Genomic DNA, 11,487 nt, shown 5'->3' with positions numbered 1-11,487 from the left:
TGGCAGCAGTGGCTCATGCCTGTAATCCTAGCTAATCAGGAGGCTGAGATCTGAGGATCAGGGTTCAAAGCCAGCCTGGACTTTATCTCCAATAAACCACCAGAAAACTGGAAGTTGGACTGTGGCTAAAGTGGTAGAGCGCTTGCTTTGAGCTGAAGAGCTCAGGAACAGCGCCCAGGCCCAGAGTTCACAACAACAAAAAACCCTCTTGTTTCCATTTCCTGGAGTTCCATAATTCTTTTTTAAAAATTTTTTTTTTGGTTGTGGGGCCTGAATTCTGGGTCTGGGCGCTGTCCATCAGCTCTTCAGCTCAAGGCTAGCACTCTTACCACTTGAGCCACAGCACCACTTCTGGCTTTTTCTGCTCATGTGGTACTGAAGAGTCGAACCCAGGGCCTCATGCATGCAAGGCAAGCACCCTACCACTGAGCCACCTTCCTAACCCAAAATTTTCTTTTCTTTTCTTTTCTTTTTTCTTGTTTGTCATGGGGCCTAAACTCTGGGCCTGGGCGCTGTCCCTCAGCTCTTCAGCTCAAGGCTAGCGCTCTACCACTTGAACCACAGCACCACTTCCAGCGTTTTCTGCTTATGGGGTGCTGAGGAATGGAACCCAGGGCCTCATGTATGCAAGGCAAGCACTCTACCACTGAGCCACCTTCCCAGCCTCCAAAATTTTATTTTCTTGATGCTGTACAGAGAGGTTATAGTTACATCAATAAGGTAATAAGTACATTTCTTGCCAAGCATTGTTACCCCTCCTTTGTTTTTCTCCTACTATCCCTTCCCTCCCCCTACCTCCATCCCGGCTCCCCTCCCCAAAGTTGTAAAGTTCATTTCCAACATAGTGTCTTGTGAGTATCATTGTTGCAATTTTCCAGTCAGGGGGCTTGGACTCAGGGCCTGGGTGCTGTCCCTGAGCTCTTTTGCTCAAGGCTAGCACACTAATATTGTTTTGTATAATCAGATGCATGAAAGTATTGCACCTTTGTGTTTCTCTCCTAAGAATATCCTCCTTTGGTCTGTGTGTGTGAATTCACTGTGTGTGAATGCCTAAAGACCTGTGGAATTTATCATGTTCCAGTGTTGTTGTTTTTTTAATACCATCCAGTATATTTATTTGTAGATTTATAGGCATTCTAGCTACCACAAATGAAGGAGACCATGCAGCCTATGTTTCTCTGGTTTGTCCTTACTTCACTTAATGTATTTTTTTCCAAGACTTTCTATTTCCTTAATGGTACAATATCATTCTTTCTGATGAATGAATAGAATTCCATTGGTATATATATATATATCACATTTTATGTATATATTTATATATAATATATATTATATATTTTTATATATCACTTTTTTCATTTTTTAATTGTGAAAATTCCATACAGAGGGGTTACAATTACATGAGCAAGGTAATGAGTACATTTCTTATCAAGCATTGTTGCCTCCTCCTTGGTTTCCCCTTACCATCCCTTACCATCTTCCCCCCACCCCCAACCCCCCCCACGCCAAAGTTGTAAAGTTTGTTTTTCAACAACGTCTTGTACATCTCATTGTTGCAATGGGTCCACCTGTATCCCTATTTAAACAAGTTGTTTTTTCCCTTCCCCTCCACATTTTATACAGACATCAAATACAGTGAAAACAGGGGATACACTGTGGGGGAGGGACATACAAAGCCACAAAGAAATCATCTTATAAATATGTTAGACACAATAGCAAGAAAGAAAAAACCCCTTATCTTGGGGTTCATTTCACCTAGCGTCAACTTTTCTGACCGTTTCTGCTTGTCTCAGACATATACTAGTTATTGCAACTAAGGGAAACCATGGGACATATGTTTCTTTGGGCCTGGCTTACTTCACTTAATATAATTTTTTTCAAATCTTTCCATTTCCTAACAAATGGGGCAATGTCATTCTTTCTGATGGAGGCATAGAATTCCATTGTGTATGTATACCACATTTCCTTGATCCATTCATCTACTAAGGGTCATCTGGGTTGGTTCCATATCTTAACTATGGTAAATAATGCTGCAATAAACATAGTTGTGCTGGTAGCATGGTCTGGTTTGTGATCATTCGGGTAAATGCCCAAAAGTGGGATTGCTGGGTCATAGGGGAGCTCTATGTGGAGTCTTTTGAGGACCCTCCATACTGCTTTCCAAAGTATACTACATTTTCTCAATCCATTCATCAACCCAAAGGGCATCTGGGATGATTCTTTATCTTGGCTATGGTAAGCAATGCTGCAGTGAACTATATAACTTGTGGGTAGAGATGGGAGGAAAAAAATTGGGAGAGAGCAAGGGAAGGGTGAATTGTTAAAAAAGAAATGTACTCTTTTTCAGACTTGTGTAACTGTATCCCTCTGGAACATCGCCTTTATAATAGCAATAAAAAATGCATAATATAAATAAAAAAATAAAATAAAAATAAATATAAATAAAATATAAATAAATAAATATATATAAATAAAATATATATATAATAAAATATAAATAAAATAAATAAAAATTAAAAAAATTAAAAAAAAAAGTTGTGAGCCTTTTCTAATACTATTTTCCCAAAAGCAACTTGGTTGTCTGGCTTTTGTAGATATCTACATATTGTTTAGCCATCTTTTTTCTTTTATAGTTGTTGATCCTGGGGCTTGAACTCTGGGCCTGGGCTCTGGGCCTGGGCTCTTCTGGGCCTGGGTGCTGTCCCTTAGCTCTTGAGCTCAAGGCTAGCACTGTACCATTTGAGCCACAGAGCCACTTCTGGTTTTCCAGTGGTTAATTGGAGATAACAGTCTCATGGATGTTCCTGCCTGGGCTGGCTTTGAACTACATTCCTCAGATCTTACCTCCTGAGTAGCAAGGATTACAGGTGTGAGCCACCAGTGCCTGGCTTTAGACATCTTTTTTTGAGACAGGGTTTCATTAGCCTAGGCCAGTCTCAAACTTGCTATCCTCCTGCAGACATGCACCAGCACGACCGGCTGGCGTACTTACAGAGAGATGTATAGAATCTCGATTTCCAGAGATCTAATAACTTAAGTAAGCACTCTCTGAAATTTAACACTTCTTGGGTTGGGTATAGTGATGCATGCTTGCAGCTCCAGCTACTTGAGAGGCAGTAGAAGGATTACAGTTTAAAGCCACCAGCCCTGGAAAAACAGTGAGGCCTTACCTCCAAAAGCAATCTAGGTATGATGGTTCACTCACTCTTGTAATCCCAGCTATGCAGGATGCAGAGGAAGGAGGATTGCATTCTGAGGCTGACTCTATAAATCTGCAAAATCCTATCTTAAAAAAATAAACAACAAGCCGGGCGCTGGTGGCTCACGCCTGTAATCCTAGCTACTCAGGAGGCTGAGATCTGAGGATCGAGGTTCAAAGCCAGCCCGGGCAGGAGAGACCGTGAGACTCCTATCTCCAACAAACCACCAGAAAACCGGAAGTGGCGCTGTAGCTCAAGTGGTAGAGCACTCGCCTTGAGCTGAAGAGCTGAGGGACAGCGCCCAGGCCCAGAGTTCAAGCCCCACGACGGACAAAAATAAATAAATAAATAAACAACAACAAAAAAAACCATATGGCATAGTTCAAGTGGTAAAGTGACTGCCAACCAAGTACAAGGTTCTGAATTCAAAACCCAACACCAGAAAAAAAATTAAGAAATTTAGCGCTTTTTTTTTTTTTGTTAGTCATGAGCCTGAACTCTGGGCCTGGGCACTGTCCCTTAGCTCTTCAGCTCAAGGCTAGCACTCTACCACTTGAACCATAGTGCCACTTCTGGCTTTTTCTGCTTAAGTGGTGCTAAGGAATGGAACCCGGGGCCTCATGCATGCAAAGCAAGCACTCTACCACTGAGCCACCTTCCCAGCCCAGAAATTTAGCAATTTTTGAATTACAAGTATAGATAACAATTCATAGCAGTATTAGGACCACCTATGATTTGTCATCAGGGCAAAGCTCTGATATTTTCCTATCTCTGCAGTTGTTACAGATGCATTGTATATTGTTTATTAAATCATGCCTTTGAACTTATAGTACCTATTAGAATCATTGCCAGAAGCTTTTTATGTGAGAATAAACAATCGTGTTCAAAAATAAATAAATAACTCCTCCCAATCACACCACTTGCTCAGGAACTGCACTTCTAGGAGCTAGCCCTCAATTCGAATTAAAATTCTGTCACGCAGGACGTTTGCTGATGGATTACAATGGTGATACAGAAAATTAGAATTAGCCCAGAAGGCCACACATTTGGATTGGAAACAATTAAAATACATAGTAAGATGTAGCCACTGAACATGATTTTCTATTTTCTTTGGTGTTTTATTTTTTTTGAGGGGGGAGAATGGCGGGTGGAGCTGAATTCAGGCCTGGGCACTGTTCTTGAGCTTTTATGCACAAGGCTAGTGCTCTATCACCTTAAGCCACAGCTCCACTTCTGTTTTTTTTACTGGTTAATTGGAGTAACAGTTTCACAGACTGGCTTTGAACCAGGATCCTCAGACCTCTTGATTAGTTAGGATTACAGGTGTGAGCCACTGATGCCCAGCTCTGAATATAATTTGTGTGTATGTGTGTGTGCATGCACACACACGCACACACAAGCATGTGTACATGTGCACACTTCTAGCTTTTTGGGTCCGGTCATGGGCCTGAACTCTGGGTCTGGGCATTGTCCCTGAGCTCTTCAGCTCAAGGTTAGTGCTCTACCACTTGAGCCACAGCGCCACTTCCGGCTTTTTTTTTTCTGCGTAAGTGGTGCTGAGGAATCAAACTCGGCCTCATGCATGCAAGGCAAGCGCTCTACCACTGAGCCACCTTCCCAGCCCCACTTTTAGCTTTTTGATGGTTAATTGGAGATAAGACTCTCACAGACATTTCCACTGGAACTCACTTCAAACTGTAATCCTCAGATCTCAGCCTTCTGAGTAGCTAGGATTATAGGTGTGAGCCACTGGTGCATAGCTCCTAAAATGATTCTTTTTTTTTTTTTTGCCAGTCTTGGGGCCTGAACTCTGGGCCTGGGTGCTGTCCATCAGCTCTTCAGCTCAAGGCTAGCACTCTTACCACTTGAGCCATGGCGCCACTTCTGGCTTTTTCTGCTTATGTGGTGCTGAGGAATTGAACCCAGGGTCTCATGCATACAAGGCAAGTGCTCTACCACTGAGCCACCTTCCCAGCTCCTAAAACGATTTTTATGAAGTGCAATCCAACAGAAAGTTAGGTCCTCACAGCAAATTGCTCTAAGCGTACATGGAACATGAGTTCAAACTTGTTTAAGAAAAGGAGTTGTCAAGAAACATAACAAAAATGACTTAATGATGATTTTATCTTTTTGTTATTTTTCTGACTTAACTACTTCACCACCACCTTCTTTCAAAATTGTGATTAAAAACAAAAAGCACATAAACAGACTGGGGCTGGAGGGAGGGGTAGTCTTTAGGGTGGGGTAGGCTTTAAATTTCCCCAACACTAACAAAATAAATTGATTTTAACAATTTACTACCTGATTATTATAAAGAATACAGTTCAAGCCAGGTGCCAGTAAGTCATGCTTGTAATCCTACTACTTAAGAGGCTAGTATGGGATGATTGAAGTTCAATGCCAGCTTGGGAAAAACAGTCTGCAAGACTCTTATTACCAATTAACCATCTAAAAGCTAGAAGTGAAGCTGTGGCTAAAGTACCAGCCTTGAACAACAAAAAAAAAAAAGCTAAGAAACAGCGCCCAGGCCCTGAGTTCAAGCCCAGTACCAGAATAAAAGAAAGAGAGAATGAAGTTCAGAGGTGTTAAGCATATTCATATTGCTGTGCAATGGATCTCCACAATGTTTTCATCTCTTTCATTGTTTTTTTTATTAATTTGTTTGATTGTGACAGGATCTGGCTGGCTTTGGAGCTCGTGATCCTCCTGCTTTAGCCTCTCAAAATGCTGGAACTACAGGGGTGTATCACCACACTCAGCTTTTATTGATTACTTCTTTTTTTGGGGGGGAGGGTCTGGTCGTGGGGCCTGAACTCTGGGCCTGGGCGCTGTCCCTCAGCTCTTCAGCTCAAGGCTAGCACTCTACCACTTGAGCTACAGCACCACTTCCAGCTTTTTTCTTTTTGTTTATGTGGTGCTGAGGAATCGAACCCAGGGCCTCAGGCATGCAAGGCAAGCGCTCTACCACTGAGCCACCTTCCCAGCCCCCATTGATTACTTCTTAATGAAAATGCAATGTAAAGATTATTTTTAAGAGACTGGAAAGTGTCTTAGTGGTTGAACAGTTTCTAGCTTATGAAAATCCTTAAGTTTGCCAGGTGTCGGTGGTCAGGCCTCTAATCCTAGCTATTCAGTAGACTGAGGTCTGAGACTCCTGGTTCAAAGCCAGCCCAGGCAGAAAAGTTCGGGAGACTCTTACCTCCAATCAACTTGAAAAAGCCAGAAATGGTGGAGCACTAGCCTGGACCCTAAAAGCTCTTGGACAGTGCCCAGGCCCTTAGTTCAAACCCCAGGGTTGGCACACACATTAAAAAAAAAAAGCCTAGTTTCACTTTCTAGAAATACAAAAAGATAAGCATCCCTTACTTCTTTTCACTGCAAATCACTGACTAGAATATTCCAGAACCGAATTTCACTAGCTTCCTTCCTGCCTGGGCTTCTGCACTCCTTCCCCCCAGTTCCTGCTTCAGCCCAGCTAGTGTGAATTCAAGATGAAGAGCCAAGGGAAGGAAGTAGGAGAGGAAGAAGGAAGAGGGCTGGGAGACATCTGGGCTTTGGGTCTTCACATTAGCCTAATGCTGCCCTTTGATGTTACAGAGAGAGAAAATAAGGCTCAGGGGCCATCCAACTAGGTGGGAGTTCACTGGGGACTAATTCTAGGGTCCCGTTACTTTCTGTCAGAGCCTGCCCTGCCAACCTAAGCTGCTGGCCAAAGATCCACATTTGGCAAGGGATAAACCATTGACACTCTCAGGTATGCGCTCCCCTGCCCACGTGTGCCCACATGTGTGCCACACAATCCAGAAACTATTTCTATCATGGATAGTGTCCAGGCTTAGAAGCAGGATTTGCTGTGCAATGTTTATTTCTCAAAGGGCATTATAGAGATCTCTGATCACTACTTTCCTAGCACACACAAGAGTGGGGGTGGGGAGACAACTGCATTCTTGAAAATTGCAGAGTAGATTTTAAGTGTTCTCACACACCCAAAATGGGACGTGGGTTGTATAGATGTACCATACCTATTAATCAGCTTGATTTAGTCATTTCATAATGTAACATACATCAAACACGTTCCACAGGATAAATACACACAAAATCTTGTCAATTAAAATTAACTGTTTTGCCAAGCACTGGTGGCTCATACCTGTAATCCTAGCTACTCAAGAAACTGAGATCTGAGGATCATGGTTTAAATTTGTTTTCATCCTTTCTCTCTTAGACCAGGTGTATAAATGAGTTCTTATTTATGTGTTTGTTTCTAACTCCATGCAAAATCATTTCATGGATGTGGGGGGGGGTAGGTGTGTGTATGCTCCATTCTGAGCATAGCCACTGTCCTAATGATTACAAATATAGGAACACTTGGGCTAGGGAAAATGGTACATGTGATTCTCACCTTTGGGTGTCTTCCTATAGACATCAACCCATGTCTGATTACTTTGGCTTGTCTAGTTACAAGCCAGCATGGTGCCACACATAAAGGGCTCATGTCACATTAGTTGAACTGAATTAGATGTACATGAAGTACACACTAATTGCTCAATAAACTATAAACAGGGGTAGCTCAGAGCCTTTGAATGAATAGGAGCTTCCAATTTCCTCCCTTTTCACCCTTGAGATTGTGCTTTGTGATGAAAGCCTTCCAGTACAATTGGAGTAGAAGAATAGCTGCTAATAGTCTATAGTTTATAGGCAGTCTTTGTGTGTATGTGTTGGCACTGGGGGTTGAACTCAGCCGCTGAGCACTGTCACTTGAGTCACAGCTCCACTTCTGTTTTTGTTGTTTGCTTTTTTGTTTTTGTTTTGTTTTTGCTTGTTAATTGGAGATAAGAGTTTCATGACTTTGCTGCTTGAGCTGACTTTGAACCTCAATCCTCAGATCTCAGCCGAGTCTTCCAACCTCAGTTCCATAGAATTAGAAATGTTTCCCATTCACTCATTTTCATACCAAGCTGAGGGTGGCCTGGAATGTATGTTTTTTTTGGGGGGGGGTTCGGTTGTGGGGCCTGAACTCTGGGCATGGGTGCTGTCTCTCAGCTCTTCAGCTAGCACTCTACCACTTGAGCCACAGCACCACTTCTGGCTTTTTTTTTCTGCTTATGTGGTGCTGAGGAATCAAACCCAGGGCCTCATGCATGCAAAGCAAGTGTTCTACCACTGAGCCACCTTCCCAGCCCCTGGAATGTATGTTTTATCAGAGAAGGATTCCTTCTCCATCATTCTCCTAGTCCAGGTACATCCCCCTCTGTTGGCAGAGGTCAAGACATGATACTGGGGTCAGGAATTTGTTTAGAACTGACTCTGATCAGAGCTCAGAGTCCTGTGCCTGAGACCATAGGGAAAGCTGAATCTGTGAAGTTTTAGGCTCAGCACTGCTAGTAGAAATACTTAGGTGCTTTGGACACAGCAAGGTACAGCTTAGGAGCTGCTAGACTGAGAAGGCCGTAACTGTACATTTCAGAGGTATGCTAAAACATTTACTGGGTGCCAGTGGCTCATGCTTGTGATCCGAGCTACTAAGGTAGCTAAGATCTGAAGGCCATGGTTTAATGTCAGTCTGGGAAGGAAAGTTCATGTGACTATTATCTCCAATTAATTACCAAAAAAGCCAAAAGTGGGGTTCTGGTTAAAGTGGTACAGCACTGGCCTTGAACAAAAAAGCTGAGGGACAGTGCCCAGGCTCTAGGTTCAAGCCCCAGGACGAGCACACACACACACACACACACACACACACACACACACACACACACACTTTTTTTTCTGTTGCCTGTGCCTTACTTTTCAACTTTTCATATACTCATAACAGTCACAATTACAAATCATGGCTGAAGGTCAAAGTCATTACCAAAATATTCCTTAAATAAGAGAATTCCTACTGGAGGTTCAAGTGGTAGAGCACCAACCTATGAGCAGAAAAGGCAGAGTGAAAGATCTGAGTTTAAGCCCTGGTACTGGCACAAACAAAAAAGAAAGACACAAGGAGAGAAAGAAAGGGGGGAAGGGAGGAAGGGAGGAAGGGAGGAAGGGAGGGAGGAAGGAAGGAAGGAAGGAAGGAAGGAAGGAAGAAAGAAAGAAAGAAAGAAAGAAAGAAAGAAAGAAAGGAAGGAAGGAGAAAGAAAGAAAGAAAGAAAGAAAGAAAGAAAGAAAGAAAGAAAGGAAGGAAGGAAGGAAGGAAGGAAGGAAGGAAGGAAGGAAGGAAGGAAGGAAAGGAAGGAAGGAAGGAAGGAAAAGAGAGAGGGGGAAGGAAGGGAGGTAGGAAGAAAAGTTGGCTCAGGCCCAACCCCAGACCTAGTAAATCAGAATGGATTAACAGAGAGAGAGAGAGAGAGAGATCTTTGCTTCAGCCAAGACCTAGTTAAATGGCCAGTGCTGGGGTTGACCTTGGATCAGGAGGACCACGGCCCTCAAACCCCCCCAGTAGGGGTTACCAACTCTGGGCTGTCAGATTATTGTTCTCCTTTCCTTTTTTCTTTCTTTGTTTTCTTGGTGCCAGTCCTGGGGCTGGAACTCAGGGCCTGGGTACTGCCCAGGAGCATTTTTGTGCTCGTCTATCACTGTACCTCTTCAGCCACAATTCCTCTTCTGGCTTTTTGGTGGTTAATTGAAGATAAGAGTCTCATAGAGGGTGCTGGTGGCTCACACCTGTAATCCTAGCTACTCAGGAGGCTGAGATCTGAGGATCACAGTTCAAAGCCCGGGCAGGAAAGTCTGTGAGATGCTTTATCTCCAATTAACCACTAGATAAACAGAAAGTGGTAGCTCAAAGTGGTAGAGCACTAGTCTTGAGCATAAAAGCTCAGGGACAGCACTCAGGGCCTTAGTTCAAGCCCTACAACAAGCAAGAAAAAAAGTCTCATGGAGCTGGGGGCTGGTGGCTCAGGCCTGTAATCCTAGCTACGCAGGAGGCTGAGATTTGAGGATCGAGGTTCAAAGCCAGCCCTGGCAGGAAAGACTGTGAGACTCCTATCTCCAATAAACCACTAGAAAACCAGAAGTGGCATTGTAGCTCAAGTGGCAGAGCGCTCGCCTTTTGCTGAAGAGCTGAGGGACAGCCCCAGGCCCACAGTTCAAGCCCCACAATTGACCCTCCCCCCAAAAAAAAGTCTCATGGATTTTCCTGCCCTAGCTGACTTTGAACCTCAGTTCTCAGATCTCAGCACTCTGAATAGCTAGACTTACAGGTGTGAGTCACCAACACTCAGCTGGTTTAAAGGAACTTTACTGAAATGTAATTCTCCTGCTATACAGATTCTCTTTGTGTTTTTGTGAAATGCAAGGCCAAGACTTGAACTCAGTACCTTACACTTTCATCCATAGGCTGGTGCTCTATCAACTAAGTCACACCTCCAACCCCCCAATATTTCTTTTTTCTCATTTAGTATTCAGCTCAATGAATGTTAATAAATCCATTACCACAATCCATTTTAGAATGTTTTCATCACCCCAAAAGAAACATTACCCCTTCAGCCATTACCTATCACTCTCTCCTCTTTCCTAGACCTGACAACTGTGAATCTACTTTGCCAGTCCACAGAAATTTTTACATATGTGGCCTCTTTGCACCTGAAATCCTAGCCTACTGTTTCCTAGGATTGTTCGTGTGGAATCATGCACAGGACTCCATTTTTTTTTGGTATGTATGTACCAATATTGGGACTTGAACTCAAGTCCCTTAGCTTTTTCACTCAAGGCGGCCACTCTACCCCTTGATCCACATCTCCACTTCTGGCTTTATGGTGATTGAAATAAGAGGCAGACTTTCCCATCCTGGCTGCCTTTCAACCATGACCCTCCGATCTCAGCCTTCTGAGTAGCTAGGATTACAGGTGTGAGCTCCTGGCCTCTGATTCATTTGTTTTCATTGCAGAAGACCATTGGAGGGTGTGGGTAACTGACAGAAGGGTTTGCTTTGTGCTCCTGGTCCATCCTCAGCTTTCTCACACATGCGTGGTTCTGCCACAGAGTGGGCGTCTCTCTCCATGCTGGCTATTCCGGGTTACCTTGAGATGAAGGCTGGAGACAATTCCTGTTCTTCCTGGTCCAGTCTTACTATTAGTTAGACTGACCATGGCAGGACCTCTGCCTGGGGCTTCCCTCGAATCCCAGGGCAGTGACACTCTCCCAGGCACCTGTGGGGAGTGGCCTGGTTCTCCATGTTGCAAGGTGACCTTACCCTGGGGGTTATGCCTACATACTTGCTGGTTCCCACCCTGCCCCAGATTCTTTTGTTGGCATTGGATGGAGCCAGTGACAGGAATTCCTGGGTCCAGAGCTTCCCACAGCC

The sequence above is a fragment of the Dipodomys ordii genome, unplaced genomic scaffold, assembly GCF_000151885.1.
Source record: "Dipodomys ordii isolate 6190 unplaced genomic scaffold, Dord_2.0 Scaffold100, whole genome shotgun sequence".
NCBI lineage: Eukaryota > Metazoa > Chordata > Mammalia > Rodentia > Heteromyidae > Dipodomys > Dipodomys ordii.
This window is presented reverse-complemented; position numbering follows the sequence as displayed.